Source organism: Phyllobates terribilis, unplaced genomic scaffold (assembly GCF_046119375.1).
Source record: "Phyllobates terribilis strain yellow unplaced genomic scaffold, ASM4611937v1 Scaffold_7__3_contigs__length_470593459, whole genome shotgun sequence".
Lineage (NCBI taxonomy): Eukaryota > Metazoa > Chordata > Amphibia > Anura > Dendrobatidae > Phyllobates > Phyllobates terribilis.
Window position 1 is genome coordinate 162,721,468 of NW_027362767.1, and position 12,341 is coordinate 162,733,808.

Here is a 12,341-nt window from a genome sequence, read left to right on the forward strand (position 1 = left end):
AACGTCACCAATAGCGCGTCGGTGGGCAGGGCTTAGTCTTTAAAAGGCCCACCCACAAAGATGGCGACGCGCTCAGCTCATTTGAGCTGGTTGTGGTGTGCACGCTGAAACTCGTGGGCTCCTCTAAGAGCCATAACTTTATGCAGGCAGGTAGCCATATAGAGCGGGTCTGCTCAGTCCAGTAGCACGCCGGCTGAGTGCATGAATACTCGGCGGGTATCACACCCACATACTAGCGCCGACTGCTATAGCGTAGTGCCTGTACCGAAGACAGGGCTACTGCTCCTAGTCCGGTCACACGTCTCCCTGCGGTCCTTGGAGATTGTGTGAACCGCTTTAGCGCCAATCCCCATAGCGTAGCGTCTGTATCAAAGACAGTGCTACTGCTGTTCCCACGGTCGCACGTCTCCCTGCGGTTCTTGGAGATTGTGAAAACCGTCTTACCCTTCCGTGTGCCTTAACACGAAGGGTTAAGATATTTGTTAGGTGCGTCGCCGGTCGCTCTCTCCTCCGTGCAGTTAATGGAGATAGAGCGTACCGCTTTACCCGGTCCGGTGTGCTGTTAACACGGACGGGTTATCTGTTTAGTTGTCGCTTTTCCTTTCCACCCAGAAAGTGTTCGGCAGCAGTCCATTAGGCTGCATTGCGGACCCTGGGGTCGGTTGCGTTCCATTAAAATAAAGTTGTCTGCAACCGCCCTCCTAACAGTATCTGAGGGCCAGGGTTTTGCCGAACATGGCCGTCAACCAGCAGCTGCAGCGCTATATACAGCAACTGGAGACCAGACTCAGGTCTCTGGAACAAACTGTCCCGGTTGCTGATACGACTGCAGTAGCTTCCCAGGCGGCTACTCTAGCAGCTAAAATTATTAACTCGGCTGCGGTGAATGCTGCAACCACTGCAAGTGTGCCCCATTATCCTGGTTTGCCCTCCCGGAGAAATTTTCTGGGGATAGTAAACTTTGCAGGGGCTTTATTATGTATGCTTCATTCATTTGGAGATGATGGAAGCATGGTTCCCCTCCGAAAGAGCCAAAGTGGGATATATCATCTCATTACTCTCTCACAGGGCTCTGGAGTGGGCTACTCCCTTATGGGAGCGGAACGACCCCGTTGTAATAAATGCGGGCCTATTCCTTTAGACTCTAAAAAGTGTTTTTCTGGGTCCTCAGGTCACGCATGATATGGCTCTTAAGCTTCTTGCGTTGGCCCAGGGTTCAGCCACCGCCAGCCACTATGCCGTCCAGTTCAGAACCCTAGCGGCTGAACTGGATTGGTCTGAGCGATCGCTTATCCCGGTGTTTTGGAAGGGTCTGGCTGGGCATATTAAAGATGCTTTTTCTACCAGAGAAATCCCAACCTCTCTGGAGGAGTTAATATCTCTCGCTGACCGTATTGACTTGCGTCATGCGGAACATAAGTTAGAGATGGAGGTTGCCAAACCTCAGTATCTATTGTCACCATCCGCCTTTAGACCCATTTTCAAACCCAAGACTCTCGACCCGGAGCCTGAGGCTATGGATATATCCCGGTCTAAGTCTAGTTCCTCTCGTTCCCGATCTGCACATATCTTGGAGCGCCCCGTAAATAAGGGTTCCAAGCAGTCGGTAAAACGAGTAGGTCCTACCACCATTGGATGAGGTGTATTTAATTCCGAGACTTCTTCCTCCAAATTATTACATAATGTGACACTGTCCTTTGGTAAAGCTGCTGTCTCTGCCAAGGCGTGGGTGGACTTTGGTGCTGATGGCAATTTTTTATCATCTACGTTTGCCCAGAGGCATGCCATCCCTATTGAGCTACTCTCTAGTCCCATGAACATTTGTGTTGCCAATGGTTCACTCCTGGATGTGCAAATCACCCATCAGTCGATCCCGCTCACCATGTCATTTCCTCAGGGCCACCGGGAGGTTATTTCATTTCATATTATTCCCGGTGGATTAGACGAGGTGTTATTGGGGCTCCCCTGGTTACGTTGTCATACTCCACACAATAACTGGAATATGGGGAGAATTTCTTCCTGGAGTGGGAATTGTGCATCTCAGTGTTTGGACAAAGTCACCCGGAGGGTAGTCTCTGATCCTTCTATCATTTCGACATCCGGTACAGATTCCTTGTCTGTTTCCAGGATCCTTGTCTGATTATGTCGCTAAGAACTCTCAGAAAGAGAGGGTGGCTGCAGTGTCCTCCAACTCGGTTCCGTCGGGGAGGACGTGTTTCCCCTAATCTACGGAGTATGGTGCTCTCCTGGGCTCATGCCCCTAAGATCGGAGCTCACCTGGGGGTCAAACATACCACTAAGTCCCTTCTACGGTCCTATTGGTAGCCCCGGTGGCGCCAGGATGTCAAGGACTTTGTTCTCGCGTGTCCCGTCTGTGCGAGAGATAAATCTTTTCACCAGAGACCAGCGGGTCCTACCTCCCTGTCACCCATGAAGGATCCTACGCATAGAGAACCAGTTGTCACTGCTTCCTGTCCTAAAAGAGGGTACCCTGTACACCGGAGTGGTCACTGTTTCGTGAATCCTCTCTGTGACACGTTAAACCACATCCTTGCCCCCCCGGCTCATGGAGGAAAATGAGCGTCAAGTGGAGGGGGAGATAATGTTAGGCGTCGGTCTGGTGCTGGATTTGAAATGGGTCCAGGACCTTCTGTGGTCTCCCATTTCAGTCCAGCCAGGGCTGATGCTGCTTAGCATGGCCATCAGCCCCAACGCCTAGCTGGTCCGCGAGCCCTGTTTGTCTCCCAGGTAGTAGTTCCTAGCAATGTTAAGCCTGGGTTGCAGAGTGAGACAGGGCTTGTGGAATCTACGTCCAGGTTTTGCCACACTGAGCATGTCCGTGACCTGGCGGCTCATGATTGGTGGGTTGGCACCCACCTGACCCAGTGACCTGGCACCGCCTGATTGGTTCACAGGTAACTTCACCAATAGTGCGTCGGTGGGAAGGGCTTAGTCTTTAAAAGGCCCGCCCACAAAGATGGCGACGTGCTCAGATCATTTGAGCTGGTTGTTTGTGGTGTGACTGCTGAAACTCGTGGGCTCCTCTAAGAGTCATAACTTTATGCAGGCAGGTAGCCATATAGAGCGGGTCTGCTCAGTCCAGTAGCACGCCGGCTGAGTGCAAGAATACCCTACGGGTATCACACCCACATACTAGTGCCGACTGCTATAGCGTAGCGCCTATACCAAAGGCTACTGCTCCTAGTCCGGTCACACGTCTCCCTGTGGTCCTTGGAGATTGTGTGAACCACTTTAGCGCCAATCTCCATAGCGTAGCGCTTGTATCAAAGACAGGGCTACTGCTGTTCCCACGTCTCCCTGCGGTTCTTGGAGATTGTGCTCACCGTCTTACCCTTCCGTGTGCCTTAACACGATGGGTTAAGATATTTGTTAGGTGCGTCGCCGGTCGCTCTCTCCTCCGTGCAGTTAACGGAGATAGAGCGTACCGCTTTACCCTGTCCGGTGTGCTGTTAACACGGACGGGTAATCTGTTTAGTTGTCGCTTTTCCTTTCCACCTGGAAAGTGTTCGGCAGCAGTCTATTAGGCTGCATTGCGGAAGCCGGGGTCGGTTGCGTTCCATTAAAATAAAGATGTCTGCAACCGCCCTCCTAACACAGCATTCTCATCAGTCCCAACGCCTAGCTGGTGCATGAGATGTACAGGTTGTCTCTCGGGTCTTTGTTCCTAGCAACATGAAGGATAGGTTGTAGAGGGAAACTGGGCTGCTAAAGCCTAAGTCCAGGATTCTCTGTACTGAGCATGCCCGTGACATGGCGGACCGTGATTGGTGGTTTGGGAGTCAGCTAATCCGGTGACCTGGCACCGCCTGATTGGTCGCGGGTGACGTTACCAATGGTGCGACGGTGGGCAGGGCTTAATCTCTAAAAAGCCCTCCCACAAACATGGCGGCGTTCTCTGATCATTGAGCTGTGATGGTGTTGTGTGGACGCTTGGTCTTTTGGGCTCCACGTGTGCTTTAGTTTCTGGCAGGCAGATTTAGTGGAAATAGGCAGGCTTAGATGAAATAGGCAGGTAGCTTCATCTGACAGTGTGGCTCCGACAAAGGGGGTCACCTTATACCCCGAGCAGTCTGCAGACACCCTATTCCCAATACCGCCTGTAAGCCACATGGAGTGCTACTACTCAGTCCGGTAGCATGCTGGCACATTTTCTTTTTTTTTTTAAAGAAACATAAATACAAGGTATAACAATAACAAGACAACATATTTACAAGAAGCTTTAGTCTGTAGAGGCCACGGCGTTTCCGTGACCGGGTGTCCATATCACCCAAGGTGAAGTCTTGGCACAGAATAGGGGACCTGTCCAAAGCAAACCCCTTGCGTTGGCCTTGGGCGTGGCTGCAAGGGCAGATTAACTACTTTGGGCCGCAAGTAGGCCACGCCAGACAGGTTTTCTCTTCTGCGGCCATCTTCGCAAGAGGCACCCAGGTGCAACTATCTACAATGTAGTTCCGGTTATTCAGCGTCCATAACCTGTCAGTCCAAATAAACCTGAAGGGTAACTAGAGAAACATAATTAATAAACAGGCAACAAACATAAACCATTTTCAACATTTGCAGTTTACAGGTAAATTCACATTACAGGTTAGATTCTCCAGCGATCGGGCATCTGACCTCTAGTGACTCTAGTGGACCTACGGAGCTCACTAACTGGTTCTGCACTACAGGGTGTAGGAGGTGTTATGGGCAAGCTGGGCAGCTTTCTGCGCACTCTTTGGCTCACTAGGGGCACAGCAGGCTCACTACTAGCAGAGGGTTGATCCTCCTGTACTGCTGGTGTGGACTCTTCTGCCTCTTGGGCCGGCTGCTCTTCCAGCTCTACCGGTTCCTCTGTAGGCACTTGCGGGGCTGGCTGGAGAAAGGTGAGGACGGGTACCACGACAGCGCCGTTTACTTGTGTCCAAGACCGGGGGAAGTCTCCGAGAACGGTACTGATCATTTCTTCCCTTTCCTCTGCGGGTTGAGGGTTTTCTTGATCTTCTTCAGGGCTTTGCAGCTGCTCGGGACACTTCTTCAGGTGGTCTCTGGAGACAATGGCTGTGGTTTCTCCTCCATCCTTACTGATTACGCAGATTTTTGGGTTCTCATGGCTTGATGGCAGTACGGTGTACGGGTCCTTCTCCCACTGGTCGTCCAACTTGTGGAGCCGCCTCTTCCTCTTCAAGACCTGCTCTCCAGGTACCAGGGGAACAGCGGGAGCATACTGGTTATAAGCCTTCTCTTGCCTTTCTCTAGCTTGAGACAGACTTCGCTCGACGCTCTCCTGCACTTTCCGATACTGCTGCTGCCGTTCTGTATCCCAGTCTGCCTCTGGCGAGGTGTCCTCAGGCGTCAGGACTCCCATATCCAGGTCAATAGGCAGCTTACCAGGTCTTGCTCTCATTAGGTAAGCCGGGGTACAGTTGGTGGAACCTACAGGGATGTGGTTATACAGGTCCACCAGATCGGGCAGTTTCTCAGGCCACAGACTGCGTTCTTCCAGGGGCAGTGTTTTTAGCAGATCTATCACCACCTGGTTCATCTTCTCGCAGAGTCCATTGGTTTGAGGGTGATAGGGCGTTGTTCTTATCTTCTTGCAGCCATACAGGTTGCAGAACTCCTGGAAGACCTCCGCTTCGAAGGCTGGTCCTTGGTCTGTCAGCACTTGGTCCGGGTACCCGTGTGGACGGCAGAAGTGCTGCTGGAAGGCTCTAGCCGCTGTTTGAGCCGTTAAGTCCTTAACCGGGACCACCACCAGGAACCGGGAGTAATGATCCACGATTGTGAGGGCGTAGACATACCCAGATCTGCTTGGAGCCAGTTTCACATGGTCCAGGGCTACCAGTTCCAGTGGCTGTCTGGTGATGATGGGCTGCAAGGGAGTCTTCTGGCTGGCACGGTCCTTTCTTCTCAGGTGGCACCGGCCACAGTCTCTGCACCACCTCTCGATGGCTCCTCTCATGCCTACCCAGTAGAACCGTTCACGCAACAAGAACTCCAGCTTCTTCCATCCGAAATGCCCCGCTCCGTTGTGGTATGCCTCCAGAATCATAGCCGCGTCTCGTCTTGGGACCACTACCTGCCAGGTCAACTCATGTGTTCGAGAGTTAACCATTCTCCGGCACAGCTTCTCCCTGTAGAGGAACAGCTTACTTTTCTCCTTCCACAGTTGCTTGGTCTCCTCTGGAGCGTCTGGGTCAAGACTGGCATCAGCCTGGGTCAGCATTTCCTTCACCAAACGGACTGCGGGATCATTGTCTTGCGTCTCCGCCCAGTTGTAGTAGGGCAAGGGATTGAACGTCACGGAGCGCCTGTCCTTCACACGGTGGGAATACAGGGTAATCCCATGACGGTGGAACGCAGGGAGCTCAACTTCTTCCAGATCTTCTGGATCTTCCCCTACATCCGGTAAGTTCGGCATTCTAGACAGGGCATCCGCGTTGCCATTTGAGCGTCCTGCCCGGTATTTGATGGTGAATTCAAAGTTGGACAGGCGGGCCATCCATCTCTGTTCCAGGGCACCGAGCCTTGCAGTGTCCAGGTGTGTCAACGGGTTGTTATCCGTGTACACGGTGAATTTGGAGGAGGCAAGGTAATGCTTGAAACGTTCGGTCACTGCCCACACTACTGCCAGGAACTCCAGCTTGAATGAGCTATAATTCTCAGGGTTCCTCTCCGTGGGCCGTAGCTTTCGGCTGGCGTAAGCGATTACCCATTCTTTCCCCTGCTGGATCTGGAACAGTACGGCTCCTAGCCCGATGTTGCTTGCGTCCGTGTGGAGGATAAAGGGCTGGCTGTAGTCTGGATATGCCAGGATTTCATCCCCCGTGAGGGCCATCTTCAGCTGGCAGAAGGACTCCTCTTCCAGCTTTTCCCACCTGAAGGGCGGCTTCTGGTTTTTGGCTTTCCGAGATTGACCTATCAGGAGGTCCTGCATAGGGGCTGCCATTTTGGTGAAACCGGGAATGAATCTTCGGTAGTAGCCTACCAACCCGAGGAACTGCCGCACTTCCTTTATGCTGGAGGGTCTTGGCCAGTCCTTAATTACGGTGATCTTATCAGGGTCGGGAGCCACTCCGTCAGCACTCACCACGTGTCCCAGGTATTGCACCTTTGGTTTCAGGAGGTGACACTTGGAGGGTTTCACCTTTAGGCCGTAGTTTGCCAGAGCTTCAAACACTTCCGCCAGGTGTTTCAGGTGATCCTCGTAGGTCTTGGAATAGACGATGACATCGTCCAGGTATAACAGGACCGTCTCGAAGTTCCGGTGTCCCAGACAGCATTCCATCAACCGTTGGAAGGTTCCTGGTGCGTTGCAGAGCCCGAACGGCATACAGTTAAATTCGCTGAGACCCATCGGGGTGGTGAATGCGGTCTTCTCCCGGTCCGCCTCTGCTACAGGAACCTGCCAGTACCCGGTAGTGAGATCCAAAGTAGAGAAGAAGTTAGCAGATTTTAATGCAGCTAAGGACTCTTCTATCCTTGGTAACGGGTACGCATCTTTGTGTGTGATACGGTTGACCCTCCTGTAGTCTACACACGTTCTCATGGTGTTGTCGTTTTTTTTCACTAAGACTAGTGGAGCTGCCCAGGGGCTACAGCTGTCCCTGATTACCCCAGCCTCCTTCATGTCTCTAAGCATCCCCTTGGCATGTTGGTAGTGTGCCGGGGGTACGGGTCGGTATCTCTCCTTTATGGGAGGATGGTCTCCCGTGGGGATGTGGTGTTCTACCCCCTTTACTCGCCCGAAGTCTAACGGGTGTTTACTAAACACTCTCTCGTACTCTTGAACCACCCGATAGACTCCCTGTTTCTGGTGTGAGGGAGTGGAGTCAGTACCCAAATGTAGTTGCTGACACCAGTGTTCCATTGGTTTCTTAGAGCCGTTACCTTCCTCTGGTTGAGATGGAGGCAAGGGTTCCACGGCCTGTACAGAATTCTGGTTTATGGTGAACAATTTGGCTAGCGTGGCATACCGGGGCAGGTGTACTTCTCTCTCCCCGATATTTATGATGCAAACGGGCACCCTCCCATGGCGTACATCGACCACCCCCCGTGCTGTCAAAATGGTGGGCCTACTGTCTGAGTAGACGGGTTCTACCATTGCTTGGTAGTCTCTACCTCTTAGACCAATAGCTGCCCGACACCAAATCATCATCTCACTTTTTGGGGGCATGGCAATAGGGAACGGGTCACACATTCTCACGCTACCTATCTCACCACCAGATAGTTCCACCTGTTGCCGCTTCATCAGTGCCCGGATCTCTTTTTGGAGCACACGCTGCTGGCCAGAACTGGCGTTCTTGGCAACCTGCTGTAAAATGAGAATCACCTCTGCAAGACAATTTTCAATCACATTAGCTCCCAAGGTTATTCTAGGGTGATTCTCATGACGGTCTATGTCCACTATTATCAGTCCTTGTGCCGCCAGTTCAACTTTACCGATCTTAATGGTCACCTTTTTGAATCCCACCTGCGGCACGGGCTGACCATTGCTGGCGATGATACTCAGGTCGTCATCTGGGTAGCGGGTTATGTCCGAGTCATTCCAGTACTGCTTGAAGAGCACGTACGGGATGGTGGTGACCTGTGACCCGGTGTCTAGTAGGGCACTCATAGGAATGCCATCCAGTACCACAGGCAAGATTGGACGTCCCCCTACGTATTTATCACGCCAGTTTGATGGGCCTGATGGTCTTATGCCTGGGGGTTGGCCCTCTACCCCAGGTTGTGCCCGTTTAAATGACAGTACCTTGCCACATGTCCGGGTTGATTGCAGCGGCGGCAGATGGGTCGTCCATCCTCGTTGTATCTGTCGCTGGGTCTTCCTCTGGCCGGTGGGGTCCTCCTCAGTCGGCGCCACGGGACGTCCTCCGGTCCGGATGCCAGCTGGATCTCTCCTGGAGAAGAGACCTGTAAAGACTGCACAGTTCTGGTTAGCGCGGCAACGCTCTTAGTCAGCTCTTGGACCTGATGGTGCAGGTCTGTAGCCGGGTCACTGTTTAAAGCCTGCGCATCAGCTCCCACAGGCTCTGCAGACAAGGGCGCCGTCCCCTGGTGGTAAGTGATAGCAGGGTGCCTGTGGGTCACAGCGCCACCTGGTGCCGGTTCTCGGAGCACCCGGATGGCTCTGTCCTTGAATTGTGCAAAGTCCAGGTCAGGGTCCTGTAAGGCCATTGCCCGCAACTGGGTCCAGTGGGCATTGCACAGTAGACCCTCAATAAATTGTTCAGTCAACAGCTTATCTTCATTTCCCACGCTGTCAGGGTCTGCCTGCTTAATGGCTCTCAGGGCCTCTTGTAGGTTTAATGCATAGTCTCTTATACTCTCATGTGCCTGCTGTTTGCACCCGTAAAATCGGAGCTTTATTTCGGCTGAGGTGCGGGTGTCAAATGTGTCTTTCAGCCGGGCTAGTATCTCTCTGACAGTCCTCTTCCTCCCAGGTGGCCAGGACTTTACCTCCCTTTGGGCTGCCCCGATTAATTGGGCCACCAGGATGCTCACTTTTTGCTCTTCTGTGAGGGGGTACACCTGGAAGAGGCTATCCAGTCTTTCTCTAAAGAAATTTAGGGTATGTGACTCCCCTGAGTACTGGGGTAGCCAGGCTGCCCCCGGGATATAGGGCATGGTGAATGGCATGACTGCTGCAGCGGTTGCGCTGGCGGTGGCTGTGGCAGTGGAGCTCCCCTCGGTGTCCGGCATCCTCCTCCCCCCTAGTGGACCGTGGCCTACCTTGCGATGCTCTTCTTCCGTAGGCCGCGGCTCCGCAGTCGATCGTCGGGGTTGAGGACCTGGCGTCGCGCTCCGATGACGTCAGCGTCGCTCTTCCTCCCTTCCAGGACCTTGCGCAGCGTCAGCGTGGGGCGGAGCTTCGGATCTCGCGCGCTTTCGGCGTCCACGCCCCTCTTCTTCCTGCTCGGCGTCCCGAAGATGGCGTCCGATGGCGGGAAGCAGCTGCGGATGGCGGGAAGAAGGCAGAAGACAGCGGGAAATGGTCCAAGATGGCGTCTTATGGCGGGAATCGGCTCCGGATGGCGGGAAACGACTCCGGACGGCGGGAAACTTCACCACAGGTAAGTATAAAAGTCTCTTTTTCAGGCACGCAGTACCCGGTGGTTGCGGGCACGAAATCCTGCCGACTACGCCAAAGTTGACGCGCCCCCTGGGCCTGTGCTGCTGCTGTGCAGGGGGAATACCCGGAACCGGATCGCTGGGATGCTGGGGGTTGTAGTCTCCGTGTGGCGGTGACCCGGTCCGTGCCCAGGGTGGTCAAACCAGTGGCAGTCTAATTGTTGAAATAAGTGTCCGACTACGCCACCCGTGGATTGCGGTCAGTGGGGACCGCCGCTGCGCTGCCGACCGCTGATGCTGATGTTGGTTGCACAGCCGAGTATGGGATAACTCCCCACGGGAGGAGTATTGCCTCAGGGCAGCTAATGTGGATGATGATGGGAGTGATGGTGTGAGGGTCCCAGTGCTAATGGTGCTGGAGTGGCAAGGAATCACAGAGACGTGAGGTGCAGTTCAGGGTCTTTACTGATGGTACAAGACAGACCCTCCAGGGAGTACTGGCTAGTATAAGGGACCTGGTCAGTCTGCGAGCAAGCAAGAGTTCCCCTGGCCAGGTGGAGTTGTAGGCCTCCCCGTTAATCTGCACTCTTCCTGGCTACCTTACTGTCAGCGGTTACAAGTAGCCCACGTCCCTGAGTATACCGTGTGGTGCTCACCCGTATGGCTGGTGACTTGGGGCCTTCTGTTAGCCTCCGCTACTGGATGGCGGCGCTGGTCCCTTCTCTGTGACTGAGCCTCCGGGCTTCTATGGCCAGAGGACCTGGAATCCCCTGCCGGCTGGTTTCTGCTGCTGGACCTGGATGTCCCCACAGCCTCGGACTCCTGTGTCCGGTTTTAGTATCTTCGTCCAGGGCGAACTCTGCTCAGCTCCAGCCCCTGGACTTCAGCTACTGCTCCTCCAGAGCTCCTGATCTCACTTTCCCTCTCCAGACTCTGACTGCTCTGCTTGTTCTGCAGGCTCTGTCTCTGTCTGCAGCTTCACTCACTAATCCCGCCCCAGACCCAGTTTATAAGGGCAGATTCCTCCCTCCCAGGTCTGGGCGGGCAGTGTTGCATGCTTAGGGATCCTGACCAGAGAAACCTCCCACTTGCTCTCAGACATAATATCTCTATTACTGTGGCAACCAGACCCCTGGGGTGTCACACAACCATCCCCCTAACACTTTGGTCCATGAAGTGAGACTCAGATGAACAAGGGCTCTTGGTTGTAGGCTGGATGTGACTTCATAACAAACCATAGTCCCCAATAAATTTTGGAAAAATGCCTGTGGCAACTAACTTTTTTGAATCTGACTGCTACAACTGAGAGAATTTATTCAAGGAGAATTTAGTTCTTATTTGAACAGGTGTAGGGAAAATGTAAGGGAAAGAACCAAATAGTTGAGACCAAAATAATCATAAGCATCTGTTCACCTGTCTTGTTGTTGTCTATTGTGGCACAGTGTGCCTAAATCTCATGCCCAAGATTTGCTATTAACTTGTCTATACTTTCCAATACTTGAACCTCAAGTTGCATTAGTTAGACCCTACATATTTCATAGGGAAAAACTCCACAAACTGTTAAAAGCAATTATTTTATACCAAAGTAGCCTAAACAAACACCACGTACAATTTTCATGAAGTTCCTATAGGAAATGGGACAGTTGGCAAATATCTTTGTCATTCCAGTGGTCCCTAATAAATTAACTAAAACACTTTTATTGATTACTGGGTGCCACTGGTGGCTCTAGAAACGAGAAAACTGAAAAATGTGAATTCAGCAAACTCACTTGAATACAGCCAGGAAATATGATTAACGCTGAATTTTTTTGATGGGAATCCCATGAGCCGCAATTGCCATAAAAAAGTCATTTATTATGTTCTGATGATTCCTGACCCTAAATCTTGTGAGCTTCACCTTGTGAAGTGGACCCACTAAGCTGCAGGTCTGGGTGGGTGCACAAATTCCAGGAATTGTTGCAGCCGGCAGGATGGCATGTGGGAAGTGGCAGGAATCTTGTGAGCAGTAGGGCAAACAAATTGGAGGTCAGCAGGGAAGGAAGGAAGGCAAAGCACAGGGTGCACAGAAGATGGAGTACACCAAACTAAAATCTTGAATCTCAATTCTAAGAAATAGGTGTGTGTCCTAATTTACCTTAAATATGATCATGGAGATGATGTCACTGGCCCATTCTGGGCAACCTACAAAACCCAACATGGAGCACAACAGAGGGCAGCAGACCGAGGTGAAGGAAGCAGAGCCTGGGATAGCAGGGTCAAGTATGTAAAAA